Raw genomic sequence first — 13,095 nt, 5'->3', positions numbered from 1 at the left:
TGTAATGTCACAAGGTAAGCACTAAGAAAAAAGCATAAAAAAACAAGGTATTTCCACTATTATAATTAGTACACAACTATGTGATGAAAATTTTGAATTTAAATCAGAAAATGCTAACAAATAATAAGCATAATACTTGTAAATAACCAAACAAGTTTAGAATTTTATATATTCAATTTTTTATATATTTTATCAGTTTTACTAAGTTTTATTTAGTTCTTCTATCGTCTTGAAGAATCATCTTGAGTAATAAATGCAACTAATCGTGGTGTGCATTTCTTTATGGTTCCCGAATTTAAACTTTTTCAAGAGCAAGTATGCACTTTTATGTATACTTTAATCGAGATAAATCAAAATTCTTAATATTCAGAGCTCACGGTTCAAAATAATAATTTTAAAACAGTTATGGTGTGATGCTTAATCAACTTAATCAACTCCACGTTATCCAAATCAATACTTACATTGTCTATATCTCGAGTAACAACATCTTCCACATGCTTCTTCAATTGTCTCATAAGTTTTACTATCAATGAAATATAACTCAAATTAAACCTCTTTGTACATGGATTTATTGTCATCTTTTTGCATATCCTATCCACTAGCATACAAGCTACCTTTGTTTGGAATCCATTGATAACCATCTTCGGCTTTATAATAGTATTTTTCATAATCAAAGTGTATGTTTGTGAAAGAACTCCTCCTCTTATGTAAATATCAAAATGATTAACAATCAAATTAGATGAAGTTGCACGGTTTAACCATAAAATTTTACCAAGTTATACATTTTTACCAATATAGTTATATCAAGTTATAAAGTTTAGTTAGTACACTTTTACATAGTTACACAGTTTTACTTAGTTGTACAATATAGTTTTACCAAATTATACAAATTGTACGGTTATAGTTATACATACTTATACATAGTTATACCATTTTGTTCATACCAAGTTTTACTACGTTTTCTAGTTTTTAGAAAAAAATCAAAATACATTTTTTATGATTATACCAGTGTTTTTGATTATCCAAATAGATCGAGACTCATTATTCTCAATGTTTAATTAGTTAATTATGAACACGAATTTAAAATTAAAGTTTTTAATTCTTCAAAAATGAATTAATAGAGAAGATAAATGTCAAGTTAAATGGAGGTTGAACAAATATGGGTTAAAGATCTACACTAGGGAGAGAAAAGAAGAAAATAGAGTAGGGGATTGAATGATTTTGATAAAGATTTTGATTGGTTTAGTCAAAATGGATAATTTTGACATTGACCACATTTTTTAGAAATATGAATCAAATGAGGAGTATGTGAGAATTAATAAGAGTATGACGAAATAAAATTTGCCTCATTAAAAGTCTCCGAGCAATTCACCCTAATTGTATTGCATAATTTATACTAAAAGTTCTCATCCATTTCGTCTTAAAATACTTCGGTTCTTATATTTGAAAACAAAAAATTTGACCAGGCAATTACAAATCATTTGATAATTTTTTCAGTAATCCTACATATTACAATTTATTTATGGGATAATGGAAAGTCTAACTATTAATTAACTGATGAAATCAGATTCAAATGAGGCCTTCTGAGATTTATAATAGTTTTAGTAGACTAAATTTTCATGAGCTGGTCTATGGACTGGCTTGCCCATTGACGTTCTTCACGACTCAATCAAAGCCACTAATCATTTTCCCGGTAACATATTTGGCCTCTTCTTTGTTTTTTGCACATTATTTATTTGATTATTCGATTATACTATCTTCTGAGCTGTTATTATTAACTGTACTTATATTCAATTATTTTTGTTGTTTAATTAGAAAAGATAGTCAAATGCTTTTATATTACATCCGCTCGCAATTACCATTGCTTACTTGTTTTCTTTTGCAAGTAACTAAATTAATTTGGATGCCGAAACAAATTATGCTATCTTTGAATAAGTTATTTTTTCGTACACACCACTGGATCTCAATTTTTCTTTTCTTTTTGCTGCCTTAGCTAACTCTATTTTACTAAATTTTGTTTAATTATGAAATCACTTACGTCATTGTGCCTGCTTTATTCCTCCACTCTTATAATCAATTCTATACATCTTTGTTGTTTATATAATTCCAATGCAAGGCTGTTATCCCTTTGCATTCAATTATTTCACTTTCTTTATTGCAGCTGAGGTTTATATCTTTCGGCCTATTTTTTCCATTCTTTTCGAACATTTTATATTTCCATTTCTGCAACCCATAATTAATCTAGTACACAATTCATTAACTATAAGAAAAAGAACATTCTACTCAGACACATTATAATATCGTAAATAGTTATCCTATATCAAACATGCTGGAGGATGTAACAGTTTATATGATGGTTAAGTAGGTAATTATATTTTCTTGAACTCGGAGGATTCAATTTAGTTTCTTAAATCTCAAAGGTCGGTCTATTTTACTTAACTGGCTAGTAAAAAAAAAAGCTTTGTTCACCAGTCAATATTTATACTCTTGACTCATTTTTCATCATCTTCGACTTACGAGTATATTGTAAATAAATAAAAAAGAGTATATTGTAAATGTTTTCGTTAGTGTCTGGTAATGGAAATGTTACAATCTTTATATATAAAGTACACTTTGTTTCTCTCCTTGGCTGTCCACCTCAGCAGACAGGTCAGAAATTCGAATAATATGAACGTGACACGTGTCCGAATTACTCAAAACAGCTGCGCTTCATTTATTCTGAGAAACCTTATATTTTTTTTTTGGCAAAAGAAGACCTTACGTCTTCATTCGCCTCCCGTAGCTTTTTAGGGTTCATCCTATTGTTCAATCTCCAACGACTTCTCTGACTCCATGAATGGAGGTTGGAGAGATTTAGTGGCTCAAACCGATGTAATGATGTGGTTCTCTCTCTCTCTGCTATAATTTTGTCTTTAAATCGATCATTGCCTTCTTCTTCTTCTTCTTTCAGTTTATCGGCAAAGCATGAAGGGAGACGATTCGATCTTAGATTTAATGCCTCCAAGGAAGAAGCATAATAAAGGACCCAACAAGGTTAGTTTTAGATAAACCCTAATCATAGTAATAAGATTTTTGCAAGTAGTTCTATCTGCCTGACTAATACCTTTATACCTGTAAACAAATGTTTGAGCAAATCTCAGAAACGGAAGCTGAAGAAACTTGAGGAAGACAGGGAGAAATAAGAGATCCTCTCTGCAAAAACTTCCAAGTTGTTAAGAGTATGCTTACACTCTTTTCTTCAGCTCCCAATTCATTCATCATCTTTTGTTTATGTGAGTTTGGTATTGAGTTTCTCTGCAGCAAGTATAAAATATCTCAGGATGTGTCTTCGCTTTTCCAATCTTCAAAAGCCATAGGTAGAGTAAACAAGCAACCATAGTTTCTCTCTTTGTTAAAAAGTTTAGTCAATGGTGTTGTTCTGAATCTCCTTTTGTGTATTTCAGTCTGATAAGAAGCTGGAGAAACGCATGAGACCAATGCAACTACCTAAAGCTGGTGTTTTGTCTGATGAACCAGTCAAGGAAAATGACAACTCTGATTCATGTATGGACGAGCCTACCACACCTGAAATCCATATCCCGGCTCTTCATACTGATTCTCACCAACTTATTCATCCCAATGAACTCGATTCCAAAGTAATGTTAATCTCTGCTGAAGAGGTCCGTGAAGAAGAATGGTTTATGAATTTTTTTTTAAAAATTCGGCTATGATGTGTGTGTTTCGTTTGATTGGTTATTATTTCTGGAAAACCGGTTGCTGTAAGACCACTCAAGTTCCTCAGGTTAGTGGTTTTGCTCATGTCTAATCCTGTTTCTGAATCTTTCAGTTCCTTTATGAAGCTGGTTTTGGTTCAAAGCAAATTAATTCTCGAAGTGGGGTTATTGGTATTACACAGCCACGTCGTGTTGCTGTCCTCGCCACTGCCGAGAGGGTGGCTCATGAGCTTGGTGTTCACCTCAGTCAAGAAGTCGGTTTCCAAGTTAGGTGCGACAAAAAGATTGGTGAGAACTCAGCTATAAGTTTATAAACGATGGGATAAATCCGTGAAGTTAAGGTAATTTTCTAGACTCTTTTTTTCCATCTCAAATGTACGTAAGATAATTTGTTTCACTTTAATAGTCATCATGTTCAATCTGTCTATGTTCACACGTACTGACGAGAACCTATTGATCGCAGTGATTGCAGGCAGCATAGATTTTAAAAGATCTTTAAGCTACAGAGGCATTCTTCATACACCCACCAGTCACCCTCCAACTTATTTGGCTTCCTAATTCCATGTAACATTTATGTACGTACATTCGCATCTGTGAAAACAGAGTATTTCTTAATACATGCGCCGGTCATCTTCCAATTTATTTAGCTTCCTAATTCCCTGAAACGTTTACGTACTCTGGATTTTCTAATCATTATAACAATCGCGTTTTTATTATTCAGGTTCAGTTGATATAATATATCCCTCCTGGTAATAAGATCTAGGGGAGCAATGGCCATGTGGTTGACGGAATGACGGTGATCAGCATGTCAATACTATGTAGATGGTGATTTTGCGGCGGCTACAACGTTGTTGGGAGTCAGAAATAGTGCTGGGAATATGAATTATTATCCGCGGGCCCCGCCCCATTTGACCCGCTGCGGGGCGGGTGCGGGTCGAGTGATTTGAAAAATTTGGTTCGCGGATGCAGGTGCGGGTTGAGTGATTTTTATGCGGGGCGGGTGCGGGTCAGCCAAAATTCAGTGCGGGTACCCGCCAACCCGCAAAAACTAAAAAAAAAAGATTTTTTTTTTAAATATTATTTTTAAATAGAAATTTTTTAAAAAATAATTTAATTTTAATTATAAATAGATTAATATTTATTATTTTTAATAAAAAATATTTAAAATATTAAATTTTATTGTTATTTTTAATAAAAAATATTTAAAATATTAAATTTTATTGTTATTTTAATAAAAAAATATTTAAATTAATAATTTTTAATATTATTAATATTATCCGCGGGTCTAGCGGATCACCCGCGGGTTTTAGCGGGGCGGGTGCGGATTTCATATTTTCTTCTTGCGGGTCAAGCGGGTCAAATTTTTTGAATAAAAAAAATCAGTTTACCCGCGGGTTGGCGGGTCAGCGGGGCGGATTTGACCCGCAACCCAGCTCTAGTCAGAAACGCGTGATGTACAAGCTCGCTCTGGTTCCTCACAAACAGTCTCTTTTCTTCCTCTTCGCAACTCCAACCTTAGGGTAAAACCATCCACCATACCTTTGATCTCTGTTTTCTCTTACTGAATTAATTTTAAGCAGTGGTGTTAAGTACTATGTTCTTAACATTACAAGTATAGATAATTTAAGAAAAGACTAACCAGCTACGTGTATCTATATGTTTTTAGGTGTCTCTCTGTATGCACTGATTTAGATTTAGTCCTAAAGAATACTTCGCAAGTTCAGATTTAGTTATTTACACCTAAAGAGGTAAGCATCCATCAATTTATAGACACTTTATTCTGAATGGAAATTTAAATGTTCTCATATACAATTGCTTTTCTTTTCTATCAATGATGCTTGCTTGAAAATAAACTTAAATATGGTTTTTTATAGAATCCTATTAGTGTGTGTTTATATAGGATGTTCCGAAGAAACTTCTGGATATTTTTCTTTATAAGCTGCTCCGAATCATCAGCCGTTAAGACTTCTCGCAACTGTTTTTATACAGGTAAATATGAATCTTGGTTTAAGTCTCCCTCATTAAGTCAGCCGTCACAATAAACGTAAAGAGAGTAGTAATCATATACACAAATCTGCAATGGTTATCATCAGCAGCATCATTAGTGTCTTACATGGCAACTTCCAAAGGTTTATGTTACGTTCAGTAACTATGTTACGGCTGAGAGAGCAGAGATTCTGCTCTATTGTTTGAAACATTGTTACCTTGGATTATCTCAATTGTATATGCGAGATTCTGTAAAATAAGGTAAACAAACTCAAGAAAGTAAAGTGTTTAAGTTTGATTGAAATAGTTACTAAACACTAACCAGAGTAATATTATTGATGTTGTGTTCGCAGGATGTTATTAGAGAGTTGTTGAAGAGCCGTTCAAGAGACTTCAAGGTTTAGCTTTTAACATAGTTGCTTGGAATGATTCTGTTATCTTTGTAGACAAAATCATGAGGCGTAGTGAATAACCTTTTATAGGTTTTCCACTTTACTTCTATATTTATTTATTTTCCTTCTGTTCTCATCTATCTCCTGTAAATTCATTTCAGATCAACATCATTGTCAAATCTAGAACTAAAGCATTTACTTCATTTTTCTTAAGTTTTGGATATAGTAATAAGCAAAGAGAGAAGAACGTACATCAAGAAAGGAGTTACATTACGAAATTCTAGGGGAATAATAATATTTTGAAAATTAATTTCTGATTCCATATTTTATACAACAAGGTTCCGTTTGAAAACTAATTTCTGGTTCCATCATATATATAACAAGGTTCCGTTCGGGAGTGTGACTAAAATACGAAATCTGAAAAAAAAACACAAAAGACTTCCTGTTTCAGTCTTCTTATGAGCCCTCAATAATTGGAACAGTCTTCAAGGCAACACTATCAAAGCTTTTATGTGATGTGCTCCTGAGTTACCGATTGCTTATACATACTTCTCTTACTCTCTCTCTTAAAGTTAATCAGGAACAGAGTTTCTAAAGGAGAAAGCACAGTTTGAGCCCAACTTAAACTAACAAATGCTAGACTCATGTTTCAGAAAAAAAAAGACAACAGGTAAACTATGACTAAGCAAATCTGGTGGTTGAGCTGCAGAGAGAAGAAGCACAGCTTGAAGAGAAGGCGCATAATGTTAAAGATGTACCAATAATAGATGTGACCGAGTTACAGAGACGTAAATCCCATCTTCGGTTGCAACTCGAACAGTCACATTCTAAGATTCGATATTTGGAGCAGAGGCAAAGGATCAAAGATGATGATACAGAAAAACAGGTGGCTAATCTCAAAGAAAGAAAGCCTATATTTTTAAAACTACGTTCTGTCAAATGGAATAAGCAAAATATACTTGATATCTTATGATCTCAATTATAAGGCGTCACTCTTGAAAATATATTAGATTTACGTAATTATATTTTTGTTTGTCTCTACTAAAAATTCTATGTAACAAAACAAATCCACATTTAAATTTTCAAAAGATAATAAATGTTAACTATACAATTTCTATGTGTATCCCCTTCCAAAATGTAAAACATTAAAATTCTATTATTGCAAAGTCTTTCTAAAGAAAAAAATAATAATACAAGGTTATACAATACTTCTATGTAAAAAACTAATTTATTTTCATGTATATATTCAAATTTTACTTATATTTGATAATTTCGAAAGCAAATGATGTGTGAGTGAAATAAAATTAATATATTTATAAATATATTCTTAAATATCCTAAATTTAGAAAAATCTTTAAGAAACAAATTAGCAGTAAAACCATATACAGTATAACCTCTTTAAATTAATACTCTATAAGTTAATATACACTAAAAATCTCTATAAAATAATATAATCTTATAGTCCCAAATTGAATTTTTGGTTCAGTTAGTATATTGATAAATTAATATCTCTATAAATTAATAAAAAAAATTATAGTTTTGGTGTAGTCCCAACATTATTAATTTATAGAGGTTTCACTGTATTTAAATTGCCATTTCAAAGAATAAAAAAAAATCGGTGCGTTTCACCGGAAAAACACCTAGCCAATAATGGTCTACTACATATAGTAAAACCTCTATAAATTATTAAATGTTGGGACTTTGAAATTTTATTAATTTATAGAGATATTAATTTATAAAAGTTTCTTTATTTGGATTTCTTATTTTAAGATAAATTTATTTTAAGATAAGAAACATATTTGATTTTAATGTATAGACATGAATTGTTATTTTTTTGAAATTTGAAATTCGTATTAATATTATTATATTATTTGGTGTATATAATATATATATATATATTGCATAGAACTTAAATGTGGTCTTAGATATAATATTACTAAATCTCAATAAAAATATATTAAATGTTAAGAAAATTTAAAGATAATTCAATTGTGAATATAAAACAAACAATATAACAGTAAGTTCTTACATATATAAAATATGTATACATATAAATTATTAATTTATAATTTTAATGGGATAATATATTTACATAGAATTTTCTAATAAATTATTACATTATTATTTTATCGATTTGTGTCAAATTTTAAACCAGCCCAAGTTGAGACCGGTAAAATTTAGTAATTTATAGATATAATTAATTTATCGAGTATTACTTTATATATGTTATGCTATAATAAGTATTTACAAAATAAACACATTACCCATGATATTTCTTTTTATCCATGATCATTTGCTTTTTATGCTCTTATTTCTAATTGTTAAACAAACGGTAGAGAAACTCCCTCATCAAAAAAATAGAATATAAAAAAGTATGTGCTCTTCTTTAGTTGTAGAAAAAGAGATTAAAACTATATTTTGTGCTCTTTAAGATCTAGAGATATCCTTTACGATCCATGGTTTAATAAGGTTTTCCTATGATTTTATATTTTGATCGATTTCGTTTGATTTAACGCAAAATGCTCAAATTTGGAGAAGTTTTATGAGTCTTACATCACTATAAAATCTTGCAACTCTAAACTAAATCAGTGATGATACTCAGTATGATCACATGTCAGTTTTAGTTATATAATTAAAATTTTATGTAGGCAACACTAATCGATTAACATAATCACACTCACAACTAAATGAATACAGAAGAAAAACTTACACAAATTTTTAATCTTGGATAAAATAATACATCACATCCCGCGCGTAGCGCGGACCGATCCTAGTAATTACATAATATACTAATTTTATAATATTGTAAATGATTGATTCCTCTCTTTTTAACTAAATACTAGATTTTGATCCGCGTTTTCAAAGCGCGAGATCGTTTCTTTTTAAAATTTCATTTAAATTAATAAATACTTATCGAATCTATATTTTAATAGATTTTTTTATTTGTTTATAGTCAATTTTTATAATATTGTCTTCTTTATTTTTTTAATTATTATTAAAATAAAAATGTTTGTCATATATTATCCTACGTAGATCTTGTTGGTTTGTTCGAAGGTGTGGGTTTGAATAGAAAATCAGTGTTGCCTATTTATAATATTGATCGGATTCAAAGCGAAGTGTTAGGTTTTAGGAGAAACTTGGAGAGAAAGTTGGGAGATCTTCTCTTTAAAATCGAATCTCTCTATATTTTAAGATTAGTATTTAGAAAATTCAGTTACCCTGTCAAACAGTTAAAATATTTTTCTGCGTGTTCCTCAAGTTGGGGGATCTTCTTTTTATTTGATTTGATTCCGTAAATCTTTGAGTACAAAATGATATTTAAAATGATTTAATGGACTTAAAAAACGAAAATGTAAGTAGCAAATTGGTTGGGCTTTTAATTTTTGAAAAATATTTAAAACAATTGAAAAACAATTGAAAAAGGGAATGAAATGTTTTGTAATTAATAGAAAATTTAAGAGCAGATTCATAAGAAGTATTCTTCTTTAATAATATAGATTAATGGGAAATTATGGGACAGAAGTCCATAATTTCTGGTTGCAAATATATATATTAGAAAATTTCTTCAGTCAGCAAATAAAACTAAGTAAAATAATTTATATACGAAACTACGAACTAATGATATAATAGCCATCTCCAATAAAACACCAAAACAATAAATTTGGTGTGATTTTATTTTTAACAAGACACCAAATTTGATACAATCTCATCAAATTTGGTATAACACTATTCATCACAGCAAATCTTTAAAATATATATTTTAATATGTTTCATTTAAAAATCTAGTTTAATTACTATCAAATTTGTAACTAAACATAAATATGTTGTATTATTTTTATTTTAAATTTATTTTTCATATTTTGGTGTAATTATATTCATCACACAAAATTTCTAAAATACATTTTAATATGTTTCATTTAATAATATAGATCAATTACTATCAAATTTGTAATTAAACATAAATAATATTATATTATTTGTATTTTTAATTTATTTTCATATAATTAAAAAAAATATTTTTATTTTGTTATATATTTGAAATAAATTAGTAAATAACTATTATTATTTATCACTTACAAATAATAAAATATAAATATAATCTAGATATAAAAAAATATTGTTTATCAATTACAAATAATAAATATAAATATAATCTAGATGTAACCAAATTATTATTTATCAATTACAAATAATATAAATTTAAAAAATTTAAAATTGAAAACATCAAATAATATATAATACTATTTTTGGTGTAAGTTTTGGTGTTATTGTTAGAGATGACGATAAAAAATTGACATCAAAACATTAAATTTGGTGTAATTTCAACATTAAATTTGGTATCATTGTTGGAAATGCCTTAAGGCTGTATCCTCTGTTTTTTTTTTCATTTTCTTTCAAATTCTCTGCTTCATTTTTATTTACATCTGGCTTGTTTTGTTTCTAGTCTACCTCCCGTGATGTAATCAAATCTAGTGTTACACAGGCTTATAGATAAAAGTTTAGTTTCTTAACTTTTAAACAAATAATTAGGAAAGGAGATAAAGACGTGGCTAAACCTCAGAAGTTGTCAGAAAACGCCGAAGAGATATTTGCCTAAATATAAAGCATAATCCTGATTAATGTCGTAGTGATTAGTACGTCCCTTAATGCCTTTTGCAGTTTTGTTAAACATATGGCATGTGCCAGCTATAACCACACACGGCCATTTAATCAGTAGTAATTAATGATTTCTCCTTTATTCACGCTTTTAGTCCAAAATTAAATAGACATTAAGGTTTAGTTAAGTACCCAGCTGTAAACTGTTAACTGAAATTACTTATTTCCCTTATTATGTACTGAACTTATCAGCTCTACGTTTTTTTTTTCTTTTTTTTTTTTTATCAGCTCAAGATTTTTTTTTTTTTTTCCATCTGAAATTTCATAGATAACATAAGAAGGATACACTGAAGCCGGCGGAACACATAGACCTCCCCGGAAGCTAAACCCAAAAGACAGGGATCTAAAACCCAAACACATGGGTGACACATGAACAGCTGAGACATAAACAAAATCCTAAACTCCTACAACAAACCCACACACAAATCAATATTAGATAGAAAAGATAAGAACTTAATAATCTATGAGCAGCCGGATTTCTTGCCATGAACTAGGCGAGATAGCACGCAACGCAACAGAGCAGATACTTCATTTGAACCCCAAGTTCACAATGACAACGCCAGAACCAACAAAACCTCATCTGAACCACTTGTTCATGATGACAACTACCGAAACACAACGCCTACACCAAGGCACAATCCGTGAAGCGACACAATCCAAGATAAGCTCCACCTCGACCGCACCTTCATCTGGATATCTCTACGCCTCAACCTCGCTATGTTGCTTCACCATACGAAGCCATAGAGGAAAACAGAGACTAAAAATATCCAGGAAGAACATTTATTCAAGGTGCAAAGGAGGGACATTCGTAACCAGGAGATAAAGAGGTAACCTGAAACCATCTTCATCTCAAGGACCGTGACCTTCTCTTGCTCACCACACACAATCACGACACTGCTATACCGTTGCTAAATCAAAGATTAGTTAAGACCGTCTCCAAAATCCAAGATAGATTCACCGGGTTCAACCCTCTCAAACTGTCGCAGAACCACTCCAAACAGGCTGAGGAACAGCCACCACATCACAGGAGAACCACAAAGCTTGAAACCTTACTTTGATCAGAGACGCAGACGGAGACCGGACACAGGTGAACCCTTGAACACCACCGAAATAACCGCTCCACGCCCATAGATCTACCAAAGTTTCAACAGATCTGAAAACCAAAAGCTCATCAAACTGATCTGAAGCGAAAATGGACAAAGCAAACAACTTTAAAGGGAGGAGAAGAAAGGATCCGTGAGCAAACATGAAAAAACAAACGATTTTAATACTAACTCCGGCGACCGCGAGATGCGGCGGCCACCGGCTTAGGGTTTCACACAGATCTGGTTTCTCTCTCTTAAACGCTCTCTCAACAATATTAAGCTGATATAAACTGATTGATTGAGTACACTATCAGCTCAAGATTCTACATCAGTAAATTTACAAAAGATTTATCTGTTTATTTTTATTTTAACAGATAGCGAACTCAGTTTTATTTCTGATTGATACTAATCAATGCCGTATGGTCCGTGAAAGCTATGAGTACTTGTTTCCTAGCTTGGAAAATAGAGAAAGACAAAACTTTAAGTTAGGTTCATCCCCTCTGCTTATTATAGCTAATCACTTGCTCTGCGGCTCATAATGGAAACAAGTTAGAATAAGGAATACTTCGTCAATGATTAATCCCAGTCTCTTAACTGAGGTTCTTAGTTTCGGTTAAGAGACGGTTCTTAACTTTTCTTAAATTTTAATTAAGAAAAGCTAAAAACCATCACTTAAATAAGAGATATAAGAGCTGTCTCTTAGCCAAAAGGTGTAAAAAAAATGTTAAATCATGAGTTAAGAACCCTGGCTAAGAGACCGAGATTAATCATACTCTTAGGCGATAATCGTTTTAAGGAAATTGAATAATTAGTTTTAAATAGAACAAAAAAAAAATAGCAGAATGACGGAGACATTCCGTGGGTCCGTAGGTACGGTTAATGCTTTGGAAAAAAAGAGAATCGGGCTGTATAATCTTCAAACAAATTATAATTAATTCACTATCTAAAACCCCTAACTCACCTATACAACTTGTCTCTTATATATAATATTGCTATATTGCCTTTACATGCAACCGGTGAAACCTATAAGAAAAAAAATAAATTGATTTAATAATAATAATACTGAAACATAACTCGTGGCCCTTTGAAAAACACTCACTCTTTCATATGTAATTTATTTTGGTGATTTTGCAAAAGATGAAAGTCTTCTTCCCAGATTTATTTTGGAATTGATTTCTTTTCACAAGGACAACCAATTGTGGTAAATAAGAGACAACTGTTAAGGCGTACACGGTGAGTAGACACACCAACTCTTTCATTTAT

General features: G+C 30.9%; 1 long non-coding RNA gene across 12 annotated transcripts; it reads left to right on the top strand.

Moving 5' to 3' along the window:
• The first annotated feature begins 2,729 nt into the window (after nucleotides 1-2,729).
• LOC106346831 lies at nucleotides 2,730-6,304 on the top strand. Of its 12 annotated transcripts, XR_007340317.1 has the most exons (11): nucleotides 2,730-2,871; nucleotides 2,951-3,033; nucleotides 3,141-3,218; nucleotides 3,301-3,356; nucleotides 3,444-3,659; nucleotides 3,827-4,054; nucleotides 4,177-4,288; nucleotides 4,435-5,233; nucleotides 5,380-5,461; nucleotides 5,703-5,960; nucleotides 6,053-6,304. It is a non-coding gene; the product is annotated as an uncharacterized LOC106346831 (long non-coding RNA). The 12 variants fall into 12 exon arrangements; XR_007340320.1 differs by having other exon boundaries at nucleotides 2,740-3,033; nucleotides 3,444-3,781; nucleotides 3,896-4,054; nucleotides 4,186-4,288; XR_002652560.2 differs by having other exon boundaries at nucleotides 2,740-3,033; nucleotides 3,444-3,781; nucleotides 3,896-4,054; nucleotides 5,614-5,960.
• Nucleotides 6,305-13,095: the final 6,791 nt, after the last annotated feature.

The sequence above is a fragment of the Brassica napus genome, chromosome A6 (genome assembly GCF_020379485.1).
Source record: "Brassica napus cultivar Da-Ae chromosome A6, Da-Ae, whole genome shotgun sequence".
Classification (NCBI taxonomy): Eukaryota; Viridiplantae; Streptophyta; class Magnoliopsida; order Brassicales; family Brassicaceae; genus Brassica; species Brassica napus.
The sequence above is the reverse complement of the archived record's forward strand: the minus strand, read 5'-3'. Positions and strand labels throughout refer to the sequence as shown.